At 48.9% G+C, this 27,497-nt stretch overlaps 1 protein-coding gene across 4 annotated transcripts in view; it reads right to left on the bottom strand.

Moving 5' to 3' along the window:
* The window catches only part of PRKAG1 (protein kinase AMP-activated non-catalytic subunit gamma 1), a 274,867-nt gene that overhangs the window by 84,558 nt on the left and 162,812 nt on the right, over positions 1-27,497 (bottom strand). The gene's annotated exons all lie outside the window — the stretch shown is intronic.

Genomic DNA, 27,497 nt, shown 5'->3' with positions numbered 1-27,497 from the left:
AACCAAACTAAGAAATATTGGGCTTGGGTCACACACTGGGCACTCACAGATGCATGGCGACCGAATCACCCATGTACCCGACTTCATTCCATCCCACATAACCTACGGGTACGTCTAGAAAGATTCCTCTGCTCCGCGGAAATTCTCCCCAAGATTTCCCCAAGATTTCCTCCACAGACTATATGGGTAGGATTGTGTCGGACCATGATGGACATATGCTGCGGTTAAACTGGCGACCCCCGCACCCCCCAGTCCCCACCTGGCTCCTACCCATAGACTGCCTAACAGATCAGGTCTTTAAACATGACCAAGGGCAAAGCATCCAACACTTCTTTACACACAACGCAGGAACGGCTTCATCGGTATTAGTGGAATGGGACACATTTAAAGCAGTGGCCAGAGGAGAGTGTATCAAACAAATAACAGGGGTCAGACAGACGCTAGAGCAGGCACTCACTAAAGCTGAACAGCACCTTGCCACGACTACTAAACAAGACGATCTGTCCGAGGAAAGGGCGGCACTAACGGCCAAAGCTAAAACAGATTATCAAGCGGCCTGTGCTGATCTCCGCCGGTATAATTTCAGAGCGTATGCCACCGGTATGCATAAAGAGAGAGATAAAGCAGGTACGATGCTAGCATGGTTGGCACGGCAGGACACTGACATGAAGCCTATAACTGAAATCATTAATCCTGGGGGCACCCTAGTGCACTCCCAAGACGAGATCCTCTTGGTGTTCCAACAATATTATGAGAAGGTATATAGCAACCCGACCCCAACCGCACAGACTATGATTGACCGTTTCCTAGATCCCCTAACGCTCTCCACAGTCACGAAGGAAGACAGGTTGGTACTAGACACAGTGATAGCATCCACCGACATCACCCAGGCTCTGCATGCCCTGGCCCGTAACAAGACACCAGGACTGGACAGACTTCCACTGGAATATTATACGACTTTTTCCCCCCTATTAGTCCCGCGCTTAGTACAGATGTTTGCAACGGCGCACGAACAAGGGGAATTACTAAACTCCCTTAGAGAATCTATAATTGTTACCATCTTGAAACCGCATAGAGACCCACAACTTATGGCATCGTATCGTCCCATCACACTCCTTTCCACCGACGGCAAGATCCTTGGGAAGATATTGGCGGACAGATGTATACAAATTATCCGCCCCTTGATCCATCCGGATCAATGCAGGTTCGTCCCCCGGCAGAAACACATCCCAGAATATACGTCGCATCTTGCACGTTCAGGATCAGGTGAGGGACACGCACCCCGATCAGCCTGTCTCATCCTAGACCTTGAGAAGGCCTTCAACACCCTCAACTTGGCAGTATCTATTCTCCGTCCTACACCACACAAATATTGGTCCCATTCTTTTGGCATATACACGACTTCTATATACCAAACTCACCACATGTGTCCTACTAGGGAAACGCATTTCTACGGAATTCGTGGTACAAAAGGGCACAAGGCAAGGCTGTCCCCTCTCGCCCCTCCTTTTCGCCCTCGCAGTCGAACCACTAGCCATACGGCTACGACAAGAGGGCAAGCACTGAGGCATCCCTATTGCGGACACCATACATAGCGTCTCCATGTACGCCGATGATCTTTTAATATATGTACGGGACATTACAGACGACCTGACACCTATTTGGGCGTCACTCACTGAATTCGCTGAAGCCTCTGGACTGAAAGTAAACTGGGACAAATCCATGGTATACCCTTTCCATCCGAATCTGCCCCCTCGCGACATATGGATGGGTACTCAGAGGGTGTCCTGGAGTGTGGAAGCTCCCCGTTACCTTGGGATCCGCCTTTACCACTCCCTGACCGATATCTTCGAGGGCAACTACTGTAAGGCGCTCGCTGGCATCAGATCAGCAGTTGGTTTCTGGAACAGACTCCCGTTGGCCCCGATTGGCCGAGTGGCCTTGGCCAAAATGATAATGCTCCCCCGGTTGTTATACCACTTCACGAACCTACCAGTGATCCCACCCAGAACCTTCTTCGTGACCTAAACTCCCTTTTTGGCGCGTTAATCTGGGGGTCAGGCAGGCATAGAATAGCACTGAAGGCACTGCAGTTACCTGCAACCCAGGGAGGACTTGGAGCCCCATCGTTCGAATCCTATTTTCTAGTGGCACATTCAATGGCTATCTTATTGGACGGCAGGCAGACATACTAACGAGACACACACCACGACAGGTAGTATTTCTACCCCAGAACTCACACGCCTTCTCTTGCCCGGTACCAAGCCACGGCGCACCTACCCCCTACAAGTAGCAGTGGCACGCCAATGCATGCTACGCATTCATCGCATGTCGCCAGGGGCGGCCCCATACTCCCCAATGCTCCCGCTTGTCGGCTGGCCTAGGCACGAAACATACTACACGGCTAATATGCTAGCGGCATGGACGGACTGTGGGATTACCGATATGGAGTCCCTTTTTGAAGTCGGGCAGATCAAATCATTCCAACGTCTCATGGACGAGTACGATCTCCCCCCGGGCAGGTTCTTACAATACCGCCAACTCCTCGAGTGCTTCCGCCCACATCACAATCTCTTAGCCGGGGAACCGAATACACATCCGGTCATACATACCATTTTAGACATGGGAATAGGGCGACACTTAGTCACGTGGCTTTATAAAGCACTCCGAGAACTCGCAAATATACCCCCAACGACTTTACGCACCACCTGGGAAGATGAAATTGGGCGTCCATTGCATGAGAAGGAATGGGAGAGAGCCCTCGAATTCCCAAAAAAGGTGTCTAGAAATGCTAGTTTTAAAAACATACAAATTTACATACTCCACAGGGTGTATCGGACACCGGCGCGCTTGCAACGATTCTACCCTGACACACAGTTCCTTAGCCCCAGATGCCTCTCCCCGGAAGCAGACTTTCAACATATGTTCTGGAATTGCCCTACAACTCGGTCCTTCTGGCAAAATATCCATGACACTCTGAGAGACCTCACAGGGCTCACAATCTTGAACACTTGGGAGGCCAGCGCACTAGGCATATCTAGAACGCAGAAACACCTTAAAGTGCACACACGATTCATCTCGCTAGCTGTCTTGTTAGCCAAAAGGAGTATAGCCATGCACTGGCGATCCCCCACGGGCCCCCCGCTAGCGGCTTGGGTGGGCGCTGTACATAAATGGGCGGCCGCGGAGGAGGAGGCATGGCGCGAGGAAGAGGTCAAAGGGATACGTCAACACCCCATATCCATAGAGTGGGCCCTACTGCTAAACCGCTTCAAGCAATCAACACGCAGCGAAGAGCCAGATGCCGGCACGCCCAGACAAACTGCCCCTCAACCATTAACACAAGTCGCGCCGGCAGACATTGGACTCTCACCGTTGGCACGTCCGTAACGTTGCCAGTTGCACCCCGTACCTTATCGCACAAGGCGATCTGGCTATGATATTGGCCCATCAGTACCTATCCTCACACGGCAATGACACGCCGCTGTGTCGCCTGGTGAGACACACAACACCCAGACCTGCATCTGATGCCCATACTTTGTAAACCCATGCACCTATCCCCAGTTTTTACACCCCGGTTCTATACGGCATTCACACTGCTCCAAGCACCACCGTTGACACAAGGCCTGCTAATCTGCTCCACACATCACTAACGATATAATTGACTGAAACAGATGAAGTATATTACTTGATTGCATGTCTTGCATTATGACTTGTCATTGTTAAACTAAATAAATGCCAATAAAAATATGTTTTAAAAATAAATTTAAAAAAATGGTTAGGGAAGATAGTTGCCTGAAACACTGGTTCTCTATAGGAATTATATTAATTAAAGTAAAATACTGAATAGCTCCGCCCATGTGTGGGATCCCAGACTACTTTAAAGCAAATTCTCTCAATAAAGTAATACAAACGACCACCCATATGGCAGGTAACATTCACTTTAAATATTTTTTCTGTTTCTTTCTGTTTTTAAAGAGTAACATAGGTAAAGAAAAACTCTTTACAGAACCAGCAAAGGTGTAAGATTAGACAAAAAGTTCACTATCTAAAAACGAATGCAAGTTTGTATTTAAAAGAGTTACATTAATTGGAAATAACTCACAGGCATCCAGGCTTTGACAGAAAAAAAATACACCGTCAATTCAAGGCTGTCCATGCAAATCTTCCCTCCAGCAGCGACACAGTGTCAGTGAAAGGTAGTGACATGAAAGGTCAAGAAATATGACGTAGAGATGTCTAATTCAATTCCTATGCCCCCACCAGGGAGGATAGTTTATGAATGTTATTAACTAGTGTTGCAGGTAAAGGACTATCACCTCTACCAAAGGATCGTCATTAATATTCGTAAACAGTGAAAGCAATAGCAAAACCATCCCTTTGAGAAAGTGGTGGGATATGTTCACAGAAAGGAGACCAATTAAACATCTTGTTAAGACCCCCAAAAATGCATGAGCACTCATAAGGGTGAAGCCATTGGAGGAGATTTATAGTCAAGAATCAAGAAATAAACAGGATTTTAACTGAACCAGGGCTCAGGGTTCAACTTATCACAGGCATAAACTCTTGTAGTGTACAACTACAGCTTAGGTTATACTATATACATAACTAAAGAAAAAGTTTCACTTTAAAGCTGTATAATGGAGGCAGGAAATTTGGTAACCGGAGTACAGAAGCTTTACGAAACAATTCTTAAGATGCGAGAGCAGCATTTGCCCCTGCAGAATGGTTGTTACTCTTCCCCTCTCATCCTGTAGGGCTGAACGACAAACAAGTAACATAGCTTTGGTAAGTATCTTTGTGGTGGATACTATGCAGGTTCCTCACCTCTTGTATCCTCTCAGGCGCCAGACAGGATCTAGAAACTTTAACAGCTCTCCTGCGCCACTAGATGGCAGCATGTCTCCGGACTATGCCCGGACACATGCCACAGAACTGCGTAGGCTGCTACCTTGACAAACTGAGGTCAGCCCCCCCATCCTTTTATCCATATACTTGGAGGTGGAGAGGAGGTTGACAAGAGTGACCGAACGTGCAGTGCAGAAACATAGACTGGGACTGAACGATAAAACAAAAAACAAGCATTTACAATGCAATAGGTCTCGCATTACTGAAAATTTGAACTATTGACGCTGCATTAATATTTGCAGCGCCAATAGCTCAAACGTTCAGTAATGGGAGACCTATTGCATTGCAAATGCTTGTTAACTCCTGCAGGGAGTTTAGGATTATGCTATAGAAAATAAAGCAGATGGGTCAAATGACCCTAAATTTGGCATGCAAACAAATCGGAGTTTTTTTCCTGAGTGTTTTTCCAAATTTACTTTAACTCTGTTCATTAATTGTTGTACAGTTTAAAAAACATTTATTAGTCCTCATGCTTCTTAATTTTAGGAATGGCCATGAAACCTTGAACGGCTGGTCAGCCCATAATTTCAGTTATTTTGTGATATTGCATCATGCCCATGGACTGCTTTGCCATCTGTGGGCTCTGTACTGGAGAATATGTCACTGGGGGCTACTGGGTGCAAGGATGTGCACACTCCTGGGCAAGCTCTGGGCACAGACGTACCCTGAGTCTTAAGTGCACTGTTTGCATACCACTGCAGCTCGCAAGCCTCCTTCCCCCTACGGACTCCACCAATGAGCTCTTCAAAGACAGAACCGTACCTAAGGCCTCTGTCTCCCACGTTGTTGTTCTGTACATGGTTTTAATGCAGGCACACAACACATCATGCTATTACAGACTCCCTTATCTCACCCACTTCAGGTACCCATATGGTCTGGAAGTTAAGGTTGCTTTCACCTCCCCGTCATTGTATTCATCTCATTTCACTACTGCATTGATTTAGACATGTTCTGGTTTACACTCTGCGTCCTCACGTGCTATTAGATGAGGGTAGGTGATCAGCAACATTCGTGATGTTTTCAGGTAGGGATAATGTAAAGGCGCATTCCGAAGTCATTCAGTGCCCTCACCATTGAGGTGCTTGATGATGCATCTGCTCACGTCATATGTGATGTCATTAGGATGTCTGTGACGAGGGCAGACTTGTATGTGATCATGAGCAGTGCATAGTAGAGGGGAGGAAATGGTGTAGGTGCCGTATCTGGTAAGCGTCAGTAGTTTACCATTACTGGATAATTACCAGTGTATAATCTGACTACTACATACATGGTATATGCAGCATAAAAATGCACGTGCAATCTTTGCAGCCTTTATATGCTGCTTTTAAATGATGGTCCATTAAGAATGCTCTATGGCCAAAGGGGTCTTTGAGTGGTCTGTGTGAGGCTTGTAAGAAGTAGTGGAAAGAAAGTGTAACTTCGGCCCTAAAACATAAGTGATGAATTAATTCATGAATGTGATTATGCGTCCCTTGATTGATCGCCGGTGGGAATTTTGAAGCACTGACGAGACTAAAGGAACGAATGACTAATACAAATCAAGACTAATACAAATCTGCTTTTCAGTAGCAGTGAAAGTGTAATGCTGTGGACAGATGTCCGTGTACAGTGCAAACGCACCGCGCGCTGCAGTGTAAGGATGATGATGGATGTGAGCAGTGTTCCAGGGGTGAATTAAATAAACCTGCTTTTCAGTAGCAGTGAAAGTGTAATGCTGTGGACAGATGTCCGTGTACAGCGCAAACGTACCGCGAGCTGCAGTGTAAGGATGATGATGGATGTGAGCAGTGTTCCAGGGCTGAATTTTAAATTTTAGTTTACGAGCTGCGAAGTAGTAAGTTGCTGGGACGGCATACAGGGAAATTCTTGCTGGTTAGAGCTAGGTCGGCCGTGGGAATGGGGCTGGGAGCACAGGGTTAGTGCAGCAGACAATAGCGGGGACTGAGGGGGAAGAGTGGGGGCCCTTATGCTCGGTGCTGAAAACTAAGGGCCGCAAGGTCTCCCCTCCCTCTAGTGGTGACAAGGTGGTAGTGCGCAGGAGTACCGGCTGAGACAGAAGAAGTGTCTCCAAGTACAACAAGCCCGCGAGCCAAAGAGACGCCTTGCGGTGCGCGCGCACATGAACTGAAAGCTAAGAGGAGATGCCATGCGCGTGCACATGGACTGTCCTTGCGCGCACATGGTTTGTCTCCCTTCGCTAACAAAACCCCCAACAATAGTCTCGCCAAGGCTAAGCAGCGCATGCACTGCGTTCGCTAGGTGAGACCTAAAAAGAAAAATGCATAACCATTGTTCATAATGGGAAGGCGGGAGGGTAGTAAGGAATCCTAGATAACAGCATCCACCAGAAAGATAATTACCAAAGGTTAAAGGGAGGGAAGTAGCTGGCGCCTGGAAGAAGTCATTGTTGGCGGCTGGTATCCTTGCTTTGTTGTCGGATTTTCCTTGGGAAGGAGGTCTGATACAGGCTGCCAATGGTGGTTGTGGTTGGTGGTATTGCTTCTAAAATCGTTGGTTAGTGGAGGAATATGTGGGCTAGCGGTATTGTTGGTATCCCTACGATAAGATGGTTGCCCTCTTCCTCAAGAACCACAAAAGGACATCTTTTTGTACTGCATGGTCCCCAATGAGGTGGCCATGTCTGTGTTTGTTTTTATTGCTTGGAGAGTATTGTCAATGTGTTTCCCAAACAAAGCTTCTCGATCATAAGGTAAATCTAATATTTTGGTCTGGACCTGCAGCCTGAAAGTAGTAGCTTTAAGCCAGCCTTGACAGTATAATAACGCTGCCCCAGCCAGCTCGCCTGAATCCAATGGTGGCAAAGTCCATGACACAATCGATTATCTCTAATGATGTGCACTCACCTTCTAGCAATACTTTTTAGGTCTCGCCTGTGAGAAGGTGGCCTGATATGCAGTGCTCACTATTCTAGTGAACACTATGTATCAGTCCAGCAACCCTTATTGATGATTGGTTGTAAGTCAACCTTATAGACCAGCTATCCTAGTAGCGTGGATACGAGCAGTCTAAGGCTAAAGACTCGAGAGGGCGTGTTAAGCCAGCTGTTTACCACACATATACCCCTTGAATACCAAGTGAAAGGACACCACACAAGTGTTATGAAAATAAACAGTTATTTATTTAAAGATCACAACAGCCCTGTACTCTTTATGAGGACAGGGTACTAAGCACAAACCAAAACTCTTACAAAAATACTTAAGTTAGCACAGTATATACAAATGCCCGAGGGGCACGGAAAACCATATACTCTGAAAGTGGAATGCGAAATTACTAGCAGGTAAGTACAATACTAATAGGCTTTGGAATCGCTAGGACTTGACGATAGAATCGTTAGATTACTTCTAGGAGACCCAGGGGACTCGGGTGCAGTGTGTGCACTCTCACGCGAGATGCGGGACAAGGTCTATGGTAGCTAGAAATTGCAAAGTTAGTGTTCTCGGGCGAACCCGACCTGGTAGGGAGAAAACGAAAGTGGATCCTGACCCTTGGATAGTGAGGCTATGCTGGGGCACCGAAATGCCGAAGTTACCTAGCCCAGGGGCTGCAGCTGCATAGGACTCAAAAGACGTCGGGAATCCTCGTTGCCGGACCAGGAGCCTGGAAGAAAGAAGTTGCTGGCAGGCGACCAGTGAAGAAAGTTCGGTGGATCCAAGCCTGGATCGAAGATAGATGACACCTGAAAGCAGAGGGGACCAAGTTCGAGACTACTAGCCAGTAGTCAGTGGGCACCAGGAGGGCACCGGATGGTAGCCACCTCGACAAGGTGAGTGGGTGACGCTTGACTCGAAGATCTCACGGACCAGGAGGCGTTGTCGGCGACCAGGATGGAGGATCGAGCTGTCCCACGAAGATGGAAGCTGTCGGCGTCGCTGGACCCAGGATTGGGCAACAAAGCCTTGGCAAATTCAAGCCCACGCGGTGGACCTAAAATGGCGTCTGGAGTGGACCAGGAGGGTCCGGGGTGCCTCTCTTGAAAAAGGAAGCAAGGGCCAGCCTGGAGCAACCAGACCAGCAGTCGTGAAGTCGTTGGGCGTCGTTCAGAAGGCCACAAGCCAGCCGGCTAGTAGCCAAACAACGCGGTGCACAGCAAACAGCAGAAGGGCCCCACGCCGATCGTGGAGATGCAGGGGGGCTGATCTTGGGTGCTGGAGCTGCGCAGGGTCGGGGCTTCTCGGACCCCAAAGCACTCACCAGTGGAGGACACGGTGGGCTTGCAGTAAAGATGTCGTGCAGTCTTGGCGATCGTCGGTCCCTTGAGGTCTCGTCGCACTCACGGTTCTCAGCTTGGCTGTAGAGGTGAGTAGAGGTCAGAGGTGCCAGGGAAGCCGGGTCTCGTCGAGCTGGGTCGTCGGATTCGTGATGAAGGACTTGCAGCAGACCGCAGTGTTCTTTAGGATGGTGCCCGCTTGATGCAGGGTGACTACTCCTTAGCCACAAGGGAGAATCTTGAAGAAGAAATCGTGAAGTCCTTTCGAAGAAAGTGGTATCTTGATTCCAAAGATGATCTAATTTTAACAGGGGGCCCGCTCCCATCTTTATACTAAAAAAGGGGGCTGACCCGGTGACTAGGTCCTGCCTATGGGTGGGACTAGGTGGGGGGTGGTTACACCCCTCAGCCATGCCGGACTTCCCCAGGCCAGGGGCTGGTGTGCCCCTGGAACTGGTTCAGACCGGCCTATGCGTAGTGAGCACCGGGGTGCCACTCAGCAGTCACCTTCCTGTAAAGCCCTGCCTACCCAGGATACACAAAACCATGTCTGGGACGGTGCTAGCACCGCCCCTGACAGGAAACCCTTTGTCCAGGCTCCCCTCGCTGGAAGGACTCCCAGCTGCAGGGGGTCAGACTCGTGTCTGTGGTGGCAGCATCCATTTTGTGGAGCTGAGGCTTCAGTTAACTTTAACCGGGGTTCACAGTTACATACATGTCGTGTCCCTCTAGAAGGGTGGAATGCTAACCCCGTCGCCAGAATTGGCGAGGGGTTAGTATTCCAATTCGTATGACACCTTACTCGACATGTTTTGATAAAGCAATACCAAAGATAGCATTTAACCGCGAGGATTATAATGCACTTAAGAGTATATGGTATGCGATATCATGGAACAGCTATTAGGACTTGATTCCGCAAGCTGCAGACAGGCTCAGCTCATGCCAGAGCACCATCTCACATGATTCCAAGCACTCTGCCTTCAGGATTGTCAAGGCCTGCCATAGGAGTGACTGATAGGAATCTGTGTGTCCATTTTAGGGTTAGGTATAGGTATACTACACCTACAGCAAAGGGTGATTACACGACTTTGCCCCAGCTGTCATGCAGCCAGTTGTGTCAAATTTAGGAGGCCAGCCAGGGGTGGCATAATACATGCTGCAGCCCCTGGCAGCCCTGGGTACACCTATGCCCTGAGTTACAGGGTCTGATAAGGTGGCCCAGTACCAATTGGAAATGTACCTAGGGTACATGGAATCCATTTTTAAGAGAGAGCAGTAGGCCTGGGGTCCTGATTGGCAGGATCCCAGGTCGACTATGTCCAAAACCAGCTAAAACACAGGGCAAAAAGTTGGGGGCAACCATAGTCAGGATGTACCTTCCTACACAACCCCCCCCCAAACGAAAGGAGATAAGGCTATCCTTGTCCAGGTAAGCCTCTATTACCTAAGTGGCCATATAAGGAAGGACCAGCTCTGGCTTGGTTTCCCCCTGTGTCATGGTCCACTAGGCAACCCCTCACCCTAAGGGTATCTGAGGGTCTCCACCATAGGGAATCTCTGTCTCTGGTGTGTCTTGGGAAAGAAGAAGGCTGATGCTGGGATGGAGTGCTGAAGTGAGGCTCCTCTACCTTTGGGCTCAACTTCCTCCAATCACCATTCATCATGTGTGCCTTTCTTTCTTTAGCTGAGATGCACTGAGCTCTCAGGGTCAGCCTCTGGCTACCTAAAGCTGGAGGCTGAGTCCCTCTGTTTGGCTTACTGGAGGGACAGGTCAGGTCTGGGGTTTTTAGGCCCCATGTTTGGCTGTGCCCAACAGTGTCCAGCTGTGGGAGTTCCCTAACTACTTTTAAGGGGGATCCCTCAGGAGTCTGTTCTATTTTCACTTGGCTAGGTTTACCAGCTTCAGTGATCCTAATCTGCTGATTAGAGGGTTCTTTTGAACAGGGGGCCCTTTGGGGTCCACCACTGGCCTCCCTGGTCTCTTCAGCCCTGGGCTGACTGAGGCAGGGTAGAGAGGTGCAGGTTACCTGCTCCAGACTGGGTCCCACCTGGGAAGGGTCCACTGCCATCAGGGGCTCTGCCAGGCTAGGCCTGACTACCTCTGGGGCGGTTCCTTCAACAGGGGTAGAGTCAGTTCCCTGAGGAGGCTGGCTCTCACCTAGTGTCTGGGAGGGGGAAGACTCTTCTTCCTCCTCAATGCTCTCTGTTTGAGTGGAGTGATCCATTGTTTCAGGCTTCACAACCTCACTATCTGTTTGAGTAGAGGCTGAGACCATTTCAACCTTGCCAACCTTTTCAGGAGGGCACTCAGTTTGTGTTTGGGCTGTGGCTGTCACAGCCCTCCTATCCTGTTCTGAAAAGTCTGTCTGAGCCTGGGCAGTGGCTACCACTGCCTTTCCAACCTTTTCAGGGAGGAATGGTGCTTGGACTGGGGCTGTAGCTATTACTGCCCCACTAACCTGTCTGGATAGGCCTATCATTCTGGAATGAGTTTCTTGTTCCACCTCAGCCCATGCTGAGAGTTCCAGGTCATTCCCCAGTAAGCAATCTACAGGTAGGTTATCTGTCACTGCCACCCTCATGGGCCCCGTGACATTACCCCAGCTGAGCTTGACTACTGCCATGGGATGCCTTCTTTTCATTCCATGAATGTCTGTCACCTGATAAGAAAAACCAGGGGTCAGTTGAGCAGAGGGGACCAGATGGTCACTCACCATGGTGAGGCTGGCCCCTGTGTCTCTGAATGCCTCAACTTTCTGACCATTCACTAAAACTTCTTGTCTATACTTGCCCAACATGTGGGGTCCAGTAGTGAAGTTGGCAAACCCCATGCCAGTCTCACAGACAAGAGTGTGGTCAGGGAACCTGGCTAAGCCATAGTCCTCCTGATTGCCCAAAGTAATGCCCACCACATTCTTGGGGGCACTCCCACCACCTGGGGGATTACCACTAGTGGTAACAGGAGGTTTAGGAGTATTACCTGGGGGCACATTTCCCTTATTACCATTTTTAGGGCAACTGGCATCACTTTTGTAATGACCCACCTGTTTACAGGTATGGCAATAAGGTTTCTTCTGTTCTGAAGGAGTGTTCTGGGACCCACCACCCTTGTTGGAATTTTGGGGCCCTTGGGAAGTCTTCTCTGTGGATTTATCCCCACCCTTCTCTTGAGGCTTGGTTGATTCCTTTTTCTGGTCACCACCCTGGTTTTTAGGCCTAACCCTGGTTCTGACCCATTTGTCTGCCCTCTTACCCAATTCCTGTGGAGAGGTCAACTCAGAGTCTACCAGGTGCTGATGTAATAGCTGGTTCTGACAATTATTTAAGATTTGCTCCCTCATAATTAGATTATACAATCCTTTAAAATCAGTAACCTTACTACCCAGTAGCCAGCCTTCAAAAGCCTTAGTGGCACAATCAACAAAGTCAGTCCAATCTTGAGACTGAGTTTTCTGGGTGTCTCTGAACAGCATCCTGTATTGTTCAGTGGTTAAACCAAACCCATCAACCAGTACATTCTTCAAGACTTGGTAATTGTTAGCATCCTCCACCCTTGTGGTGAGGAGCTTATCTCTACCTTTACCATCAAAGGAGAGCCACAAGATAGCTGCCCACTGACTTTGGGGAACACCCTGCACAGTGCAGGCTCTCTCCAAAGCAGTAATCCATTTGTGGATGTCATCCCCTTCCCTAAAGGGGGGCACTATCTTATTCAGGTGCTTTTTATCAAAACTCCTTTCCCTATTGCTAGGTTTATTGCTGCCACCAGTGGGAACTAGCCCACATAATTCTTGCTCTCTAGCAAGGGCAAGTCTCTCTTTGGCCAGGGCAAGTTCTTCCCTTTCAATCCTCAGTTTGACTGCCCTTTCTTCAGCTTCATACACTCTCCTCTTAGGGGAAGACATTCCTCTGTGAGAAGAGTTGAGAGAGCCATTGGTTCGAAAGGATCTGCTAGAGCCTCTTGATAGAGACCTAACTCGTCCATTCCCAATGTTAAGCTGACCTGAGAGTGGGCCCAGGAGTCCCCCTGTACCAAGCTCATGTCTGCTTAAGTTGGACCTGGTTAGTCTATTGACTTCTACCTGTCCCTTATCTGCCTCATCCCCTGATAACTCATCCTCATCCTCAGCAACATCTGCCTCAAGGAGGGGATGGATATCAAAGGGACCCTGTAAGGAGGGCAAACTTCCATCTGGATTAGAAGGGTCTGGGTTACCAGCCCTACTGGCATCATAAGCCTCTAGGAGACCAATCAGAAAGGAAGTGGTGGGGTTAGACCCCTGTTTTAGTTTCCTGAGAGTACACACTTGTCTCATCTCATGGAAGCTAAGAGCAGTATATTTTGAAGGGATGACCTGTGGAGGGTCAACTGACACAAGGGGAGACTCAGTGTTTCCTCCTGTGACCGACATACTGCTTCTAGTGTGGTGTAAGTGATGCACCTACCTACACTATGTGTTACCTACTGGTCCCTTGCTAGAGTTGTAGCCAAGGTGTGCTAAGCCTTGAGGAGCTACAACAGCTGGTTCAGTAGAACTCAGAGTATTCTAAGCTTTAGTTATATGTACCTAACAGTACTTATGTGATCTTTCAGCAAGATATTCTTAGGATACGTGTGGTAAAACAACAGCAAGCTCAAATCCCAACCGCTGCTCACCAATGTGAGAAGGTGGCCTGATATGCAGTGCTCACTATTCTAGTGAACACTATGTATCAGTCCAGCAACCCTTATTGATGATTGGTTGTAAGTCAACCTTATAGACCAGCTATCCTAGTAGCGTGGATACGAGCAGTCTAAGGCTAAAGACTCGAGAGGGCGTGTTAAGCCAGCTGTTTACCACACATATACCCCTTGAATACCAAGTGAAAGGACACCACACAAGTGTTATGAAAATAAACAGTTATTTATTTAAAGATCACAACAGCCCTGTACTCTTTATGAGGACAGGGTACTAAGCACAAACCAAAACTCTTACAAAAATACTTAAGTTAGCACAGTATATACAAATGCCCGAGGGGCACGGAAAACCATATACTCTGAAAGTGGAATGCGAAATTACTAGCAGGTAAGTACAATACTAATAGGCTTTGGAATCGCTAGGACTTGACGATAGAATCGTTAGATTACTTCTAGGAGACCCAGGGGACTCGGGTGCAGTGTGTGCACTCTCACGCGAGATGCGGGACAAGGTCTATGGTAGCTAGAAATTGCAAAGTTAGTGTTCTCGGGCGAACCCGACCTGGTAGGGAGAAAACGAAAGTGGATCCTGACCCTTGGATAGTGAGGCTATGCTGGGGCACCGAAATGCCGAAGTTACCTAGCCCAGGGGCTGCAGCTGCATAGGACTCAAAAGACGTCGGGAATCCTCGTTGCCGGACCAGGAGCCTGGAAGAAAGAAGTTGCTGGCAGGCGACCAGTGAAGAAAGTTCGGTGGATCCAAGCCTGGATCGAAGATAGATGACACCTGAAAGCAGAGGGGACCAAGTTCGAGACTACTAGCCAGTAGTCAGTGGGCACCAGGAGGGCACCGGATGGTAGCCACCTCGACAAGGTGAGTGGGTGACGCTTGACTCGAAGATCTCACGGACCAGGAGGCGTTGTCGGCGACCAGGATGGAGGATCGAGCTGTCCCACGAAGATGGAAGCTGTCGGCGTCGCTGGACCCAGGATTGGGCAACAAAGCCTTGGCAAATTCAAGCCCACGCGGTGGACCTAAAATGGCGTCTGGAGTGGACCAGGAGGGTCCGGGGTGCCTCTCTTGAAAAAGGAAGCAAGGGCCAGCCTGGAGCAACCAGACCAGCAGTCGTGAAGTCGTTGGGCGTCGTTCAGAAGGCCACAAGCCAGCCGGCTAGTAGCCAAACAACGCGGTGCACAGCAAACAGCAGAAGGGCCCCACGCCGATCGTGGAGATGCAGGGGGGCTGATCTTGGGTGCTGGAGCTGCGCAGGGTCGGGGCTTCTCGGACCCCAAAGCACTCACCAGTGGAGGACACGGTGGGCTTGCAGTAAAGATGTCGTGCAGTCTTGGCGATCGTCGGTCCCTTGAGGTCTCGTCGCACTCACGGTTCTCAGCTTGGCTGTAGAGGTGAGTAGAGGTCAGAGGTGCCAGGGAAGCCGGGTCTCGTCGAGCTGGGTCGTCGGATTCGTGATGAAGGACTTGCAGCAGACCGCAGTGTTCTTTAGGATGGTGCCCGCTTGATGCAGGGTGACTACTCCTTAGCCACAAGGGAGAATCTTGAAGAAGAAATCGTGAAGTCCTTTCGAAGAAAGTGGTATCTTGATTCCAAAGATGATCTAATTTTAACAGGGGGCCCGCTCCCATCTTTATACTAAAAAAGGGGGCTGACCCGGTGACTAGGTCCTGCCTATGGGTGGGACTAGGTGGGGGGTGGTTACACCCCTCAGCCATGCCGGACTTCCCCAGGCCAGGGGCTGGTGTGCCCCTGGAACTGGTTCAGACCGGCCTATGCGTAGTGAGCACCGGGGTGCCACTCAGCAGTCACCTTCCTGTAAAGCCCTGCCTACCCAGGATACACAAAACCATGTCTGGGACGGTGCTAGCACCGCCCCTGACAGGAAACCCTTTGTCCAGGCTCCCCTCGCTGGAAGGACTCCCAGCTGCAGGGGGTCAGACTCGTGTCTGTGGTGGCAGCATCCATTTTGTGGAGCTGAGGCTTCAGTTAACTTTAACCGGGGTTCACAGTTACATACATGTCGTGTCCCTCTAGAAGGGTGGAATGCTAACCCCGTCGCCAGAATTGGCGAGGGGTTAGTATTCCAATTCGTATGACACCTTACTCGACATGTTTTGATAAAGCAATACCAAAGATAGCATTTAACCGCGAGGATTATAATGCACTTAAGAGTATATGGTATGCGATATCATGGAACAGCTATTAGGACTTGATTCCGCAAGCTGCAGACAGGCTCAGCTCATGCCAGAGCACCATCTCACATGATTCCAAGCACTCTGCCTTCAGGATTGTCAAGGCCTGCCATAGGAGTGACTGATAGGAATCTGTGTGTCCATTTTAGGGTTAGGTATAGGTATACTACACCTACAGCAAAGGGTGATTACACGACTTTGCCCCAGCTGTCATGCAGCCAGTTGTGTCAAATTTAGGAGGCCAGCCAGGGGTGGCATAATACATGCTGCAGCCCCTGGCAGCCCTGGGTACACCTATGCCCTGAGTTACAGGGTCTGATAAGGTGGCCCAGTACCAATTGGAAATGTACCTAGGGTACATGGAATCCATTTTTAAGAGAGAGCAGTAGGCCTGGGGTCCTGATTGGCAGGATCCCAGGTCGACTATGTCCAAAACCAGCTAAAACACAGGGCAAAAAGTTGGGGGCAACCATAGTCAGGATGTACCTTCCTACATCGCCTGTCGATGCGCATGCGCATCGAGCAAGCGAGACTATGGGGGCTTATCCACTCTTTATCCAACTTGCAAGGAATCGTGGCGATTCCTTGCAGTGCCCGTGACTTTTAAGCTCAATGCGCATGCGCATTGAGCTTAAAAGCGCGTGCACATCAGTTCCCTCAGCCGCACTCCAGGCCCCCGCTCCGCCCCCTCCCCTGCCCGCCGTGTCGCATTTCTCCTCCCCCCTCCCCTTATCTGCCTTCCCTCCGTCTGTTCCCTCTCCCCGCTCCGCCCCCTCCCCTGCCCGCCGTGTCGCATTTCTCCTCCCCCCTCCCCTTCTCTCTCTTCCCTCCGTCTTGTTCCGTCTGTTCCCTCTCCCCGCTCCGCCCCCTCCCCTGCCCGCCGTGTCGCATTTCTCCTCCCCCCTCCCCTTCTCTCTCTTCCCTCCGTCTTGTTTGCTTTGCGTCCGAGTCGGCGTGCGCAGGGGCTATCCGTGTAATGCTTGTTCTTTCTGTTGCCGGCTTCGTCCCATGATGTAATTTCACATCTCGATAAGACGTCTTCGCTCATTCCTCCACCCACCTCGTGCTGTTTGAGTGATGAAGAATATTCCAGTCACTGGCTGTTTTACTGTTTTTTTTTCCCCCGTCTTGTTTGTTTCCTTTCCCACCCCCACCTCCTACTCTTACCTCCCAAACCTTTACGGTGGAAATAAAGTGGGCTTGTTTATCAGCGTATTTTTCATGTTTTATGTTTCGTTTCAGGAGCCCTGTCCTTCTGCCACTTTGAAAATGTGTACATCCTTAGTGATACGTTTTCTGGAAACGGTTGTTGATCATGCCCCAGCGAACGGTAACTTGCGCAACTCGCCTTTCAGTTCCCCCAGCAGCATTTGTGACTAGTAATAGCGGAAGAAAGCGACTGTGTTTTATCCAAGGAATGTTGAGTATTCCTGCCACACACTTGTGCTGTTGTAGAACTGTAAAAGAAGCGAGGAAAATATTAAACAGATGACGTTTCATGGTTTCGTGTTTTTGTATTGTTATAACTAGAAAAGCGACTTGGGATACATTTAGATAAAGAAACGATTCACTATTTTGTTTTCTTTATACACGGTTTTGTGGTGTTTTGTTTAGTCTTTTTATGTAGTCCTCTTTAGTGGGATTCAAGCAACTGTGCGATTGGGCAGAGTTTTTAGTGGCGTAGTTAGATCAGAATCTTGCTAAAATGGCAAAAGTGTTTCCAAATCTTGATTGTTTTGTTGGGGGGTTTTTGTGTTGCGAAGGACGGGATTGCAAAATCTTCAGAATACTTTACCTGGATTTTGACCGCGCCCTCATCAGTTGTCCGCACTTCATTCTCCATGAAATAACATGCCTCGGTTTAACGACTGAAATCCGTGCGTGCCTTATCCAGAGTGTGAGCTACAAAAACATGACATCCACCGCATCCCCACCACCACCACACCCACGAGCACTACATCCACCACCACATCCACTACTCACCCTCACTCACCCTCAACCCCTCACCCTCACTCACCCTCAACCCCTCACCCTCACTCACCCTCACCCTCACTCACCCTCACTCACCCTCAACCCCTCACCCTCACTCACCCTCAACCCCTCACCCTCACTCACCCTCACTCACCCTCACTCACCCTCAACCCCTCAGCCTCACTCACCCTCAACCCCTCACCCTCACTCTCACTCTCCCTCAACCCCTCACCCTCAACCCCTCACTCACCCTCACTCTCACTCATCCTCACTCACCCTCAACCCCTCACCCTCACTCACCCTCAACCCCTCACCCTCACTCACCCTCACTCACCCTCAACCCCTCACCCTCACTCACCCTCAACCCCTCACCCTCACTCACTCACCCTCAACCCCTCACCCTCACTCACTCACCCTCAACCCCTCACCCTCACTCACCCTCACCCTCACTCACCCTCAACCTCACTCACCCTCAACACCTCACCCTCACTCACCCTCACCCTCACCCACCCTCACCCACCCTCACCCTCACCCTCTCACCCTCTCACCCTCACCCTCACCCTCACCCTCACCCTCACTCACCCCAGGGCCGGCTCTAGGCTCATGGTGGCCCTGGGCAGGGAGCGTAGGTAGGGGGCCCGGAAGAGGGGGTCCGGGCGGGGCGGAGCGCGCAGGCCAGTAAAGAGGGGAGGGGGTCAGGGAGTTTAGAAGTGGAACAGAGCCGGAGGGCGCCAAATCCCTGCCAGGGGCCACCACGCAAATATGTATCCATCCTCAGAGGATTAATATATTAAGGATATATATTGGTGTGGTGGCCCCTGGGGTTTGGTGGCCCTGTGCAGGTGCACAGCTTGCACATGCCTAGAGCCGGCCCTGCTCACCCTCACCCTCACTCACCCTCACCCTCACTCACCCTCAACCCCTCACCCTCACCCTCACTCACTCACCCTCAACCCCTCACCCTCACTCACCCTCAACCCCTCACCCTCAACCCCTCACCCTAACTCACCCTCACCCTCACTCACCCTCAACCCCTCACCCTCAACCCCTCACCCTCACTCACCCTCACCCTCACTCTCACTCACCCTCAACCCCTCACCCTCACTCACCCTCAACACCTCACCCTCACTCACCCTCAACCCCTCACCATCACTCACCCTCACTCACCCTCACTCGCCCTCACTCGCCCTCACTCGCCCTCACTCACCCTCAACCCCTCACTCACCCTCAACACCTCACCCTCACTCACCCTCAACCCCTCACCCTCAATCCCTCACTCACCCTCACTCTCACTCACCCTCACTCACCCTCAACCCCTCAGCCTCACCCTCAACACCTCACCCTCACTCACCCTCAGCCACACTCACCCTCACTCACCCTCAACCCCTCACTCACCCTCACTCTCACTCATCCTCACTCACCCTCAACCCCTCACCCTCAACCCCTCACCCTCACCCTCACCCTCACCCTAACTCACCCTCACCCTCACTCACCCTCAACCCCTCACCCTCAACCTCAACCCCTCACCCTCACTCACCCTCACCCTCACTCACCCTCACCCTCACTCACCCTCACTCTCACTCAACCTCAACCCCTCACCCTCACTCACCCTCAACACCTCACCCTCACTCACCCTCAACCCCTCACCCTCACCCTCACTCGCCCTCACTCGCCCTCACTCGCCCTCACTCACCCTCACTCACCCTCACTCACCCTCACTCACCCTCAACCCCTCACCCTCACTCACCCTCAACACCTCACCCTCACTCACCCTCAACCCCTCACCCTCAATCCCTCACTCACTCTCACTCACCCTCACTCACCCTCAACCCCTCAGCCTCACCCTCACCCTCACTCACCCTCAACACCTCACCCTCACTCACCCTCAACCCCTCAGCCACACTCACCCTCACTCACCCTCAACCCCTCACCCTCACTCACCCTCAAACCCTCACCCTCCCTCACCCTCAACCCTCACCCTCGACCCCTCCCCCTCAACCCCTCACCCTCACTCAGCCTCACTCACCCTCACTCACCCTCAACACCTCACCCTCACTCACCCTCACCCTCAACTATTGGCATTCTAAATAACAAAGCTATTAATTCGCTATTTTCAAAACAAGCACATAAATAAAAAATGTGTCCTTTACAATACCAATAGCTCAAACTTTCCTAATGCAAGACCTATTGCATTGCTGTGCTTCCCTCCCCTGCTGCACTCTCCTGCTCTCTAGAGATGTGGCCTAACGACAAGAGCTGCCATCTAAGTCACGTAAATACAAAACATGTTGCATTCCAAATGCTATAGGTGTCACATTCGCAAAAGTTATAACTATTGGCATTGTAAATGACAAAGCCATCAATTTAGCAATTTTAAAAACCAACAAATAAATAACATATGTGATTTACAATACCAATAACTCCAACTTTTCTAATGCGAGACCTATTGCATTTCCAATGCTTGTTTTGCTTCCCGCTTGATGGTATCTGGGAGCTTGTCTAGATACGGGCAATATCGGACCACATTTGCAGATCTTATCAGCCAAGTAGAGCCAGGGTATTTGCTTCTCTCTCTGTGAGTGCTGACATAGCTGAAAAACGCGTCCCGATGTCATAGAGGCATCTACCTTCTTTGTCTGGAGGTACTGATTGTGGTGTGGAGTGATTCCTGGATCTTAACTGTGTCGCCTGGGAAATGACTGAGTCTGATTTGGGGTGACTCGTTAAGCAGGTTGGTGCCACCTTCAGAGCCTTCTATTTTTTATCGAGTCGTTGCAACACTGCTGCTACTGAAGCTGGATTGCACATAACCCTTAAGCCCTAATCTCAAATGTAATCAATGATGGGCATAGCACTGACCATTTTCCGAAAAGGTTCCTTGAATAATAAAGGAAACAGTCATTTTGTTTTGTGTGTACAGGCAACTTGAAATGTGATGCTGCTCTTTCTAACAGGTTGTGGAAACCTCCAATGTTCTCCGGAGGAGAATACATGGGGCGGTGATGGAGAGGACAGTGTTGGCAATACGTAAATCCCACTCATCATGGTGGTCAGGGAGTTCACCTCCTTCTCGTTCCTCCTCAGAAGAGGTGGAAATCATGTAGTTGCGCTACTTGTGAAGAAAGGACTACTGGTGGAGGCAGAGGCAATTACTGCATAGGCGTTGGTGGCTGAAGAGGCCCTGAAGCTGTCGTAGCCTGGCTGTGTTGAACAGGAGCAGACGCTGGAGGACAACTTTTCCTGTCATCTGACAAACTGTAAGTCAGATACAAGTGCTGTTGGAAGACATACCATGTCTTCTTGGTATTGTAGATGGTGTTGGTAGTGCTTCTGAGGGGCATAATACTCTTGTTCATAGTAGTCATCCTCATCATAATCGCCCTGGCATATGACATGAAGCTCTGAAGGGCTACATGTTGCACCAAAGAGGCTATCATCTTCAAAGTCCAGAAGATGGGAAGGTAGTAGTGAAGGCACCTTACTTGGAGATGTATGAGCCGGTGTGAGCATTTTTTCTCTTAGTCTCTGCTTAACTACAATGTTTTCTATGGCTATTGACGATGGTAGCGTCAACATGATTGATGGCTTCGGTCTCATCCTCGATGAGGGATTCGTTGGTGACAGGGTAGGCACAGTTGACTGGAAACTCTCAGACAAAGGAGGTGTCGTCATCAATGGAAACTTTGCCAACAGGAGCATCGATGAGGAGGTAATCCTTATCGTCGACGATATAGCGGTATGGCTGATCGGTGATAAGGTAGTCCTTGAGGAAGATGCCGCCGTCTACACTGTAATAGTGTTGGTGGTAGATGCCATTGATGCAGCTATGACAGTCCTCACCCCCAACGATTTTCTCGTCGACAGATATGCTGTTGATGAGCCATCCGTCAAGGGAGCAGAAGGCAGCTTCTTAAATGTGTTTCGTTGGAGGTGTTAGTGCCTCAGAAGTCGATTTTTGAAGTCCTTTGGAGGAGGAACTTGACTCCTCTTTTCCCTTTCCTCTTTTCCCAATTTTATGAGGTAACTTGGATGGCCTGGGGTGTCTATGAGAGACCTGGTAGGTCATTTTGGATGCCTTTTTAGGTCGTTCATGAGAGGAATGAGCTGCAGGATCATCCTTAACTCTCTTGAGAGGCGTTTTGGAGGAAGACATAGATGAAGTGTCACTCTCATCAGGCGCAGGAGTCTTTTTTTGGTCATGAGCTTTTGAAGCCATAGAAGGAGTCGCTCCTCATGGTCTTTCCAAGTTTTAGAGGAAAACGTACAATATAACTTGCAGTCTTTTGTCTTATGCGCAGGATAAAGATAGTACATGCAGTCTGGATGAGGGTCATCAACGTGCAACCTCTTCTTTCTGCAAGTACCACTGGGTCTGAAGAGCCCCTTCTTAGGTGTGTCTGACATAATAAAAGTCACATTGAGACACTCTAACAGTTACATAGAATCTTAGAGTATATCTATACATTTTCAAAAGAAAAGTCTTTAGAAAAATCTTCTGGATTTTTTCTGACAGGAAAACTGAGCAGAGCTCAGTGGAGACTCCCTAGCATGACGTGCAGTTGAACATCTGACTGGAGCTTCTCTCAGGAAGGTTCTACAGGGTGTGTGTGACCTGACTGGTTGACTCTTAAGTTTAGTCCTTTTTTAAAATAATGACTAGGATATGTTACCAAACCGAAAGCCTTAAGGCTGGTATGTTCTATATTGTGACATTACTTTTCTAAGGTACCAGGGACTCCCGGTCTAGACAATGGGGAATGATTCAAGCATGTAAATCTATGAAAGTTCTAATACTGGAGTAATCCATACTGAATCAAAGGACACTGGAGGTTAACAGCTTCATGATATTTCTAGGGTGACTCAGCATCCTTTATCACTGATACAAGTCAAGCACTGCCATTAAACACACTTCACAACATTGAGAGAATTCAAACCACACACATGACATTGACGTTGCGTTCCTCACGGAGACCTGGCTTAATAAGACATCCCCTCCCTGCCTAGATATGCTGGTTCCACCCGGTTTCTCCCTCATCTCCAAAGACAGGATCAAACAACGAGGAGGTGGGGTCGCTATCATCCACAAGGATAGCTGGAGCATCACAGAAACCTCCTCCTTCGAGTACAACTCGTTTGAATGTCTATCCACCGTCATCAAGACAAAAGACAACGACTCTCTACTGTGCCACCTACTCTATCACCCCCGGGCAGAAATAATGAGTTTGGAGAACAACTATCAAACCTGATTGCTCAAGACGCACTTGGCGATTCCAAAATCTTAATTCTTGGTGATCTGAACCTCCGATGGAATGAGACCCATAACCCTCTAATCAGATCGCTATCTAGCCTCCTTGATGATAACAACCTCACCCAACACTGTACCGAGGAGACTCATTACAAAGGAGCCACACTGGATGCCATCATTGCCCAAAAGAATTCTATCACGGTCAACCACATACTACCCGTTGACTGGTCAGATCACCACAGGATCCTATTTCATATCAATCACCCCATCATCTCGCTTAAACCTCCGCAAGACCCCCCCAAATGGTCAAGAAACCTCTCCCAAGTACCCCAAGATATCCTGGAAGGTCAGCTAAGTTCACTTCTTCCAAATAACACACTGCACCTCTCGACCAATGATCTCGTCGACCACTACAACGCGGGGTTAGTCTCCATACTCGACAATCTAGCTCCTCTAAAGCTCAAAAGAAGCCGAGCCACTCCATCTAGAACCTGGTTCACTGCGGACCTCAACGCAGAAAGAAGAAACTTGAGAGCCAAAGAAAGAAAGTGGAGAAACAACCCAACCGCCATTCTCCGCCTCCAACTAAAATCTGCCCGCAGGAAGTACAACAACCATATCAAAAACAAAAAATCCAGCTTCTTCCGTGAGGCACTGGTCAAATCCAAAAACAGACTCAAAGAGCTCTACAGCATAATCAGACAACAAACATCCAAGCCCCGGCCCTCATCCCTGCAGGCATCCAAAGAACTCTGTGATAACTTCGCCAACTTCTTCAACGATAAGGTCTTAAAAATCGAACTGTCTCTAGACATCAACAACCCGCACCTCCAGAAGAGCAACCCGGCCTTCCCATTGGCAATCCCAACCAACTCCTTTCCTTCCCCCTGGCTAAGCTTTCGCCCCGTCCAGGAAACTGAGATAATCTCGCTGATCTCGACCTCCAAACCATCAGCACACGTCTCAGACCCCTTTCCCCCCTCTTTAATCAAAAAAATGAAGCTTACCTTAGCGCCCATCTGGGAAGAATCATAAACAGCTCCTTACAAAGCGGAGTGGTCCCCGATTGTCTAAAAATGGGGCAAATCACTCCTCTGCTGAAAAAACTCGGTCTTGACTCAAGTGACTTGAACAATTTTAGACCGATATCCAACCTCCCTTTGCTTTCGAATACACTTGAACGCTGCGTACTCCTGCAACTGACGCAACATCTGGACCACATCAACCTCCTGGACCCCCTCCAATCCGGCTTCAGACAAGGCCGTAGCACAGAAACCGCGATGCTGAACATCATAGACGACATTCATGGTTCTCTTGACGCTGACAAGTGCTGCCTCCTCATACTCCTTGATCTCTCCGCAGCGTTCGACACGGTGGACCACAAGTTCCTCATCATGACCCTTCAAGAAAGAGCCGGCCTTGGCTAGGTAGTTCTCAAGTGGTTCTCCTCCTTCTTACATAACCATACGCAAATAATTAAAAATGAAGAACTTCACCTCCGAAACCCAGCAGGTCAACAAGGGTGTCCCGCAAGGATCAGTGCTCTCTCCTCAGCTCTTTAACATCTACATGGAACCGCTCGCCAAGTTACTCAGGAACGCCAACATCCACTTTCACCTCTACGCGGATGACACGCAGATTTACCTGGAAACCTCTTCTCTTAAAGACATCCACAGACTTAACGATGTCCTAAATGAAGTTCAAGACTGGCTGACAAATAATCACCTGAAACTCAACCCCGACATGACAGAAACACTCCTCATCTCAAACAAAGAAGACAACCCTCAAATCACCGAGTGGCTAAAATCGATCGATGCTCTCAAAGGTAACCTCACGCTAGCCGACTCCGTCAAATCCCTGGGCTTCACCCTAGACCCCAAACTAACCCTGACAAACCACATTAAGAATTCGTCGAAAAGCGCATTTCTCAACCTCAGACTTCTGAACAAAATCAAACCTTACATTCCCAACAAGGACCTCAAACTAGCCACGCAATCTCTAGTTCTATCAAGACTGGACTATGGGAACTCAATCCTAACAGGCATCCCCAAATCGCACCTGGCCCCTCTAAAAACAACACTTCATGCGGCAGCGAGAATGATCACAGGCTGCAAAAAATCTGACCACATCTCCCCGGCACTCAAAGAACTCGAATGGCTCCCTGCGGAAATGCGGAGCACCTTCAGAACGGCCTGCCTCACCCACAAGGCCCTCCACAACGGCAAACCGGAATACTTGGCAAACAAGCTCAAAAAAGCAGGCCAAGCCAGAAGCTTGAGAAGCTCCAACTCCCTGCTGCTCATCCTACCAAAAACCAGAAAGAAGAGAACTGGGGACTGCTCTTTCTCAGGAAATGCCCCCAAAATATGGAACGCCACCCCCCCGCACAACAGAACTATACCGTCCTATTCAGAATTCAAGAGCCAACTCAAATCCTTGTGCCTTATCCGTTCCCTTGGTTGCGGGTAACCTGGATCAGCAAGCGTCCCCTGAACCCATGCAGTAACATTGAATCCTGTTACCAAGAAGTCCTGCATTCCAAATTGTCGCTCGCTGATCGCTTTATTGGGTTTGTGTCATGTTGTTCTCTTTTCATTCCCTCTATTGTAAAGCGCTCTGCTACCTTCGGGTCTTGTTAGCGCTATAGAAAACTTCTAAATAAAAATAATAAATAAAAACCACTATGCCTCCTCATGACTTTGTGTCTGTTCATGATTAAGTGCATTATCATGGCACCGTGCCTGCGCATGATGTTATTCATTCAAACAAACTTTAAGGAAATGTGACAGCACATCAGTCTCTAAACAGCTGATATGCTCCCTCGACTACAGCCATCACCAGGACAAAGTGGAATCTCATAGCCACTGAGTCCTTGAAACATCAGAAATGCTCAGACGTCCAGGGACCTCTTTAGCCTCGGAGGGACCCACAATGAATGTGAGAGAGTGGTAAGGGCAGTTCTGATTGGTTGTGGCAGAAAGTTTGGTCTCTTTTACAAAAAGAGATTGATAGGCTACAAAATGAGATGAGGCCTAGGCCTAGTTTTCTCTTTTGTACCTATTACTATGGTATTTTTATTTTACTGAGGCTCCCACTCCGACGACGGGAAATGATACAAAGCATTGGAATCTATGAAAGTTCTAAAACAGGGGCAACATAAATGGCACTAATCCAACCTCTCGAGATAGTGTTACTGAAAACCCCTAGTCATACAATGACTTAAAGTTTTAGCTCTAGACACCATGTTGGGGAAATGTGAGTATACCCTCCTATACACGGAAACCAGATGAACAAAAATGAAAACAGTTAGTAGTCTTGCAGCAAACTACTCTGTCTCTCATTTTTCCTAGTCCCTGTAAACAAACTTCACACCCAAAAGCAAACACGCCTAGATCAAAATAGAATGACCACTCCAAACCCATCAGCTAATAGTTTATTAAAAACATGCATAATGTGTTTGAAGAGCATATGAAATAAGAGTAATGCATTTTTTGTGAAACAGCTATGAAAGTAGAAGAGATGAGTAGAGGTATTTTCCTGTAATCCTACTTCAATGATCCAGAAAAAAAAATGGACAGCTAATATGGTCAACTGTGAGGCATGCTGGGAAGGAAGATATTCAGGGACAGTCATAGTGGCAGTGTTCTTTGTGGTCTCACAAACGGTGGATGCCTGTGAGAAATTGCTTTTTCATTCTTTTCTTAAAAGGAAGATAACAAAAGTAAAGTAAATGTTGAATGGCATAGTGCAAATTCTTTTTTTCGTTTTAAAGCTGTTCCAAGATCCCTCACTTTGATTGACAGGATCGGTGTTTATAAATATTAATAAAGATTCCTTGATAGAGAATTAATATTACTTTTAGGGTGAGGGTTATAGGTCTATTTAGGTTGTCTACAGCACAGATTAGTATGAAGATTATAGTTAAGAATGCATATGGAATTCATTCGGTTTTCTCCGCAATCATAGCAATAGAATTATCAATAAAATGTAAAGTACAGTTTTTATCATATGGGCTTCTTCATCATAAGTACATTTCTTCCCTTTTCTTTCTTCTTAATCATGAATAGAATACTATTCCAACAAGCAATTCTTCTAGCTCATCCTAGTAGTTCACCCCATTTCCTCCTGGAAGAACCCTAACTCACCCCAGCCCATCTAAAGGTTTGGGCACCCACATTGCAGACACTTCATCCCAGCCATTCACCTTAGCTCATTCATTCAGTTAACCCCACTTTATCAAGCCAGGACTCACATGCACC

This window comes from Lissotriton vulgaris, chromosome 1_1, assembly GCF_964263255.1.
Source record: "Lissotriton vulgaris chromosome 1_1, aLisVul1.2, whole genome shotgun sequence".
NCBI classification, from domain to species: Eukaryota; Metazoa; Chordata; class Amphibia; order Caudata; family Salamandridae; genus Lissotriton; species Lissotriton vulgaris.
Note: the sequence above shows the minus strand (reverse complement) of the source record. Positions and strands in the feature narration are given on the sequence as shown.